Source organism: Pelodiscus sinensis, chromosome 2 (genome assembly GCF_052426305.1).
Source record: "Pelodiscus sinensis isolate ZL-2025 chromosome 2, ASM5242630v1, whole genome shotgun sequence".
Lineage (NCBI taxonomy): Eukaryota > Metazoa > Chordata > Testudines > Trionychidae > Pelodiscus > Pelodiscus sinensis.
Window position 1 is genome coordinate 196,607,070 of NC_143053.1, and position 6,729 is coordinate 196,613,798.

Genomic DNA, 6,729 nt, shown 5'->3' on the forward strand with positions numbered 1-6,729 from the left:
TAAACTGAACAAAGTGTTGAATTAATAGATGGTATATTGAATGCTAAATGTTTAACATCTTGCCTCTGGAACATACTGGTATTGTTATTTGCAATAAATATTTATCTCTTTAGTCATTTTAGTGCTGGCAAAATGTGCTGAATTACCAAACCTGCAGTCTGGAGTCCATAAAACAGATATCGCCTGGGCAGCAACAGTACAGGCACTAATGTGCCACACAACCCTGATCTGGAAGGCCCAGCTGTGGAGATGAAAGGGTAGCTGGGTGTCTGTGGTCTCTTTGATGCTACTACTAACAACACCTACCTGATGTTGATTGGGGCATTTTTTAAATAAGATGAGAATAGGAAATAGGCTGAGACTATCAACGCCACATCCCACAGAATCATGTGCCTCTCAACCTGGAAAGGCCCCAATATGGGCCAAAAATCACCATTTTATAATAAGATTTGTGCTATTTGGTAGTTTTCTTTAAGCCTCAGCTCCTGGAGGCAAGTGATTACAAGATAATTTCTGATTTGGTATTTAAAAACATATACAGCTTATAGTTTTAGAGAAAAGCCTGAAAATTTAAATCAAGTGTACCTTAAAGGTACAGGAACCAGACAGATTTTAAAAAAAAATCTCAAAGTTATTTTAAACAAACACTCTCATGACTTTTCAGCCAATATTATGATATTTGGTACCTCAGTCGGGATGTGTGAGCACTTGGGGTTGGCAATGCTGAGATCCTAAATGAAGGGCAAAAAAATATTCCTGAAGGAATCTTAAAATGCCACCAATTCAATCCTTTAATCTAAACAACTCTTTTGTTATAGCTGTTTCATGAGTCTTTGTTTATGATGTAACTAATTTCCAACAATAAAAAGGAGGGGGATACTAAATGAACATGGGATGTAGATAACTGTAGGGCTATATGAGTGCTGTCCCATTAAATGGGAAGATATAATGTAGCATCCTCTACTGGCTGGAGGCTGACACTTTTTAAAAGAGTGTACTATCTGCGACTTCAGAGTGTGCTCCCATAGCACCCTTATACACTAGTATGGTGTATCTTAGCTCCTTTGCTGTCTTAGGTGTGCTTTAAAATCTATACCATAGTTCTAAGCATATATTGGAGAATTGGTACATAGCAAATGTTTAGGGTGCATCACCATTGCATGTCCCTTTCCCACTTTTACTCACAAGCCACTGTTAGTTCAGAGACTGTCTAATGAGAAAATATGGCTCTTTTACTGGCTTTCATAGAAAACACTGTGATGTCTTCAATTCAGCTGGGAGACATTTCCAATTTGCATGAAAAAAAACCCTGAGTTCAAAAGCCCTCATTGGAATAACAAGGCATGTCAGCTACAGAAAGGCAAAATGAACTGTAAATAAAGAGGCTTGTCCGAGGTAATTAGCAAAGAGCTGGCACCAGCAACTTGCAGACTGTTTGGTTTCATAAGGTCCCATAATCAGGCATGAGGGAGAACTTGAAGCACGGATTAATGAAGAGGGGAGTGGGTGAAGGGTTGGTTTTTTTCAAGCTGATCTAACAAATGTTTGATTTGCAATGTATTTCTTTAGCAGCTACAGCGTTATAATGTGCTGCTGTAATAGTTTTGGTCAAGATAACTCTGTGCTGGTGGTGAAAATTGGAGCTATCACGTGGCTTTGTTCTCTGAAATGTAGTGTAGGTGCTGACCAGCTGCTATTCATCTTTCTCTCCAGTGATAGTTGCATTTCAATGGTAGGTAAGGGGCTGGTTATTTCAAAATAATAACTCCTGCTTTTCACGAAATAGCGGTAGTGTGGACGTTCCACTGCTGCTATTTCGAAATAACTACTCCCTAGAGTCATGCAAAGTAATTACTCCCCAATGCTTCCTGGGACTCTAAGTTGAGGGAGCACATCCACATTAAGGGAGCCTACCTTGGACTAATTTCAAGGCTTCCCTGTAGTGTGGACCTGCTATTTTGAAATAGTTATTTCAGGAGTTATTTCAAAATAATTTCCTAGTGTAGATATGCCCTTGGAGTCTCTGGGGCCCTTGTAGCCATCGGCACCCAGCCTCTTCTGCGCACTCCGGCAAAGGAAAAAGACTTTCATCCATTGCTGGACAATCTGCTTGTTAGTTATTTAAAGGTAGAACAGATCAAACATAGGACTTAGTATTCATTTGAAAAGTATTATGAAACATACTGGACTTATCCAGGCCTTTCAATCACCATGTTACAATCACTCTTGCTTATCACACGCCCCTCCTCTTTTTTGGCATGTATTTTAGTCCCAAACATTCCCCTTTAGTGCCACGTTAAATATTATGTGGCCTGCAGGGGAGCCGACAGCTCCTGGGCAAGGTTGGGGTGGGGGGAGAGCCAGCTCTGCTCTCCTGGAAGGGTTGGGGCTTCTGGTGGAAGAGGAGGGGCCAGGGCATTAAGTGCATTGCACTGGTCCCCCTACAGCCCTCAGCACTGTCTGGAGCACAGAAGAATCTGCCTCTCCTCACCCGCTCTTAGAGCTGCCCGGAGCATGATGTACAGCACTCTGGTGGCAATTTCTCCCTTTTGCCTGTCAGTGGGCCTGGTGGCATGTTATGTGATCCACACCCAAAGAGCCAACCGGTACTTTCAACATAGAATCATAGAATACTAGGACTGGAAGGGACCTCGAGAGGTCATTGATTCCAGTCCCCTGCCCTCATGGCAGGACCAAATACTGTCTAGACCATCCCTGATAGACATTTATCTAACCTACTCTTAAGTATTTCCAGAGATGGGGATTCCACAACCTCCCTGGGCATATATTCGAGTGTTTGACCAACATACATAGCTTTTATTTCATACTAGAAGATTTACCCATATGAACAGGGCTCTCCAAGTCACAGCGAGCCCCGCTGGCCAGCCACATGGTTCGGCACGCTGCTCATGTGCAGACTGCGCTGCGCGGCTGTGCCGGCTTGTAATCTATTCGCCACAGATGAGTAGATTACATTAATTGTCAAGCCCTCCATATGAAAATGTACATGCTTCATTTAAGTCATTACTCTGAGGTGGGATGAGGGGTTCAGTACGCAGGCTGCCCCAGGGAGAGAGGACTAAGCCAATGCTTTCTCACTGCAGCAGCTTGGGCCCAGGTAAGAAGCACCTCTCCCTAACCTCTGCAGCTCCAGCAGGCACAGTCTGGGTGAGGGGTGCATATCCCCCAGGCTGAGGCAAGTCCAGGTTCACATGCCCTCTGTGCTTACAAGCTAGAGTGGGGAATTCAGCAAACTGTGCACTTTCCCCTTGCTCCCTGACCAAGGGGAACAGCCATCAATGTTCCCATATGAATTGAGGGAGGGGGAGTTTCAGCCCCCACCACCTCCCCAAAGGGTACCTGTGGAGTAGGAGGCCTGGGGCTGGTGCATTCCTGGAGGGGGGGGGGGGGCATGGCCCAAGCCAGATCCTTTCATGATTCTGTCTGTCTTCTAGATGGTTTTCTGAGAAGCAATCCCATTCCAGGCACCTCCCATTTTCCTGGCACAACCAAACTCTTACCTTGCTTTAAGTTATGATGAGGGGAAGCTGAACACTGAGTTTGGTGGTCCTGAATCTTACCATTTAGGAGGAGTTCTTAATCAAACAGATGAATAGACAAACTCTCTCAGATATATAGTAGATTGATGAAAATCATTAAAAAAGAAAGAATGAACATACATCTGCATGGGAGAAAGACTGTATGTGCACAGCCATCTTGACTTGATTTCTACCCATGCCCTTGGAGCAGATGATCAGAGAGACTCCTTATATTTAAAGTCATGCATATTTTTTAAAGTCATGTCATATTTTTATGAGACACTCCATCTTATACAATTCTTTTCTGTGTCCTGGGTAGGATAATCAATATTAATTTTCTTGCTACCGTAACATATTTTTGTGTACTTGGCATCATATGGAATATTGTTACTTCGAATGCATTTTCTAATAACACGTTAATAATAAATTAGAACGAAATTGTTTGGAACTTGTCTGAGGTTATCAAAGCTCAATGTTCAAATCCACTAATTATTGGAATAGATTTCTGAACTGAAAATATGATTAAAGGGACGTTTGTAGCCTTTGTGGTGAGGAGAGAATGTGAATTAAGTATTATAGGAATTTCATTTTTATAGAATGGTAGGACTAGATGAGACCTTGAGAGGAAATATAGGAATTATGGCAAGAGACCAACCTGGCTTAATGAAGGGGTCTTCAATTATCAGAAACTCAGAAAAGTGTCCAACAAAAAGTGGAAACTAGGTCAAATTTCAAAGGAGGAATATAAACAAATAACGCAGGGACAAAAGTAGAAAGGTCAAGGCACAGAACGAGATTAATCTAGCTAAAGATGTAAAGAGTAACAAGAAAACATTCTATAAATAAACTAGAAGCAAGAGGAAGATCAAAGACAGAGAATGTCCATTACACAGGGTATGTCTACAGTACACTGAAGAGTTTTTCCGGAAAATGACTGTTTTTCTGGAAAAACAATACTTACATCCACACTGCTATTGCGTTCTTTCAACAGAAAGTCGAAAGAATGGAAGGGTTTTTCTGATGGCTGTAAACCTCATTCTATGAGGAAGAAGCCTTTTTCCGAAAACCTTTTTCAGAAAAAGGCATGTGTGGACGCAGAAGAGTGTTTTTTTGAAAAGAAGAGGCCTCCAGGAAAAAGCACAGGAAAAGTGCCCTAGTGGCCACGCCGTCCACAGTAATCACAACTGAAATGTGAGATAGCGTCCAATGAATGTGGACGCTATCTTTAGAAAAAGCACATCGCTTTTTCATTGTGCTTTTACTGTTTAGATGCTCTCTTTCGAAAGAAGTTTTTTCGGAAGATCTCTTCCAGAAAAGCTTCTTCTGAAAGAAGTCTGCAGTCTAGATGTAGCCTCAATGAGGCAGGAAAACAATAACATGAAATGTGGAAATGGCGCAAGTGTTAAATGACATTTTTGTTTCTGTTTTCGCCAAAAACGTAGGTTGATAGCAATTGGATGCCTAACATAGTGAATGCTAGTGAAAATGGGATAGGTTCAGAACCTAAAATAGGAAAAGAACAAGTTAAAAATTACTTAGATAAGACAAACTTAAAAAACAACAAAGTCTAGTAGCACTTTAAAGTCTCACAAAACATGTAGATGGTATCATGAGCTTTTGTGGGTACAACCCACTTCTTCAGATGACTGGAATGTTGGAAGTCCAGATCCAAGAATAAATAAGGAAAGCGGGGGAGGAGAAGAAAAAAAATTGAAGGGGAAGAAGAAAAAAAGATAGTGAGTAGATAAGCTTCAGAGTGATAGCCAAGTGAGTCTGTAACAGGAAAAACAATTAGTCTAGTAGCATCTCAAAGACTAAATAGTTACAAGAGGCTGATAAGAACTATTAGTTTGCACTTGGAAAGGAAGATGACCAACACCAGATTCTACATAGACATCAAGAACCATTAGCACCTTCATTGTTTGGTTGGCTGATAATGTGCGAGCCATCCGATATCACGATTCAAACCATTGTCATAAGAATTAAACTTGTGAATGAAGTTAAGTTCCAATCCTTCTCTGTGTATTTGGCTTGTGGAATTGGTCTGAAACAAAACAGCAACTTGGAGATCCATTAATGAGTGTCCATGAAGATTAAAGTGTTCTCCAACAGGTTTTTGTGTGTTGCCTTTTCGGATATCTGATTTGTGTCCATTAATTCTTTCCTGTAGAGACTGTCCAGTCTGGCTGATATACATTGCAGTGGGGCATTTCTGGCATTTGATGCAGGATATGCAGTTAAATGAGCCTCTGATTTGGTGGCTGATGTGGTTGGGTCTAGTGATGAAAATGCTAGTGTAAATGTGTGGATAGAGATGGCACCAGGGCTGATTGCAGGGGTGGGTTCCGGGATGATTATGATGGAGGTGTGTTGCGTGGTTACTGGAAAGAATGTGTTTCAGGTTAGGGGGGTTGTCTGTAAGCAAGAATTGGCCTTTCCCCCAAGGCCTCTGAGAGTGAGGGGTTATTTTCCAGGATTGGTTGTAGATTTCTGATAATGCGTTGGAGGGGTTTAAGTTGTGGACTGCAGGTGATGACAAGTGGAATTCTGTTGTTTCTCTTTTGGGCCTGTCTTGAAGGAGTTCATGTCTGGGTACTTTTTTGGCTCTGTCAATCTATTTTTTCACTTCTCCAGGTGGGTATTTCAGTTTTAAAAATGCTTATAGATCCTGTAAGTTTTTGTCTCTGTCTATGGGACAGGAGCAAATCCAGTTGTATCTTAGGGCTTGGTTGCATACAATAGATTGAGAAATGTGCCTGGGATGGAAGCTAGAAGCATGAAGGTAAGTGTAGGGTTGGTAGGTTTCCGGTATATGGTGGTGGAAATTTGTCCATCATCAAATTGTATTGTAGTGTCAAGAAGTGGATTTCTTGTGTGGACTGATCCAGGCTGAGGTTGATAAGGGGCCGAAGTTGTTGAAATCCTTGTGAAATTCTTCAAGGGTCTCTTTCCCATGGGTCCACATGATGAAGATGTCATCGATGTAGGGTAAGTAGAGCAAAGGTGTTAGAAGGCGAAAGCTGAGGAAAAGTTCAAGGTGGATCTCTCATTCCAGATACTTTCAACACTCCTAGCAACATTGTCAACCTATCCAATCACTCTCTTAGTGCAGCAGAGGAATATGTTCTATCTGGAAGACTCTCCTTCTGCCCCACCACCCTTACGAATATGATTCAGTTCTGTGGAGATA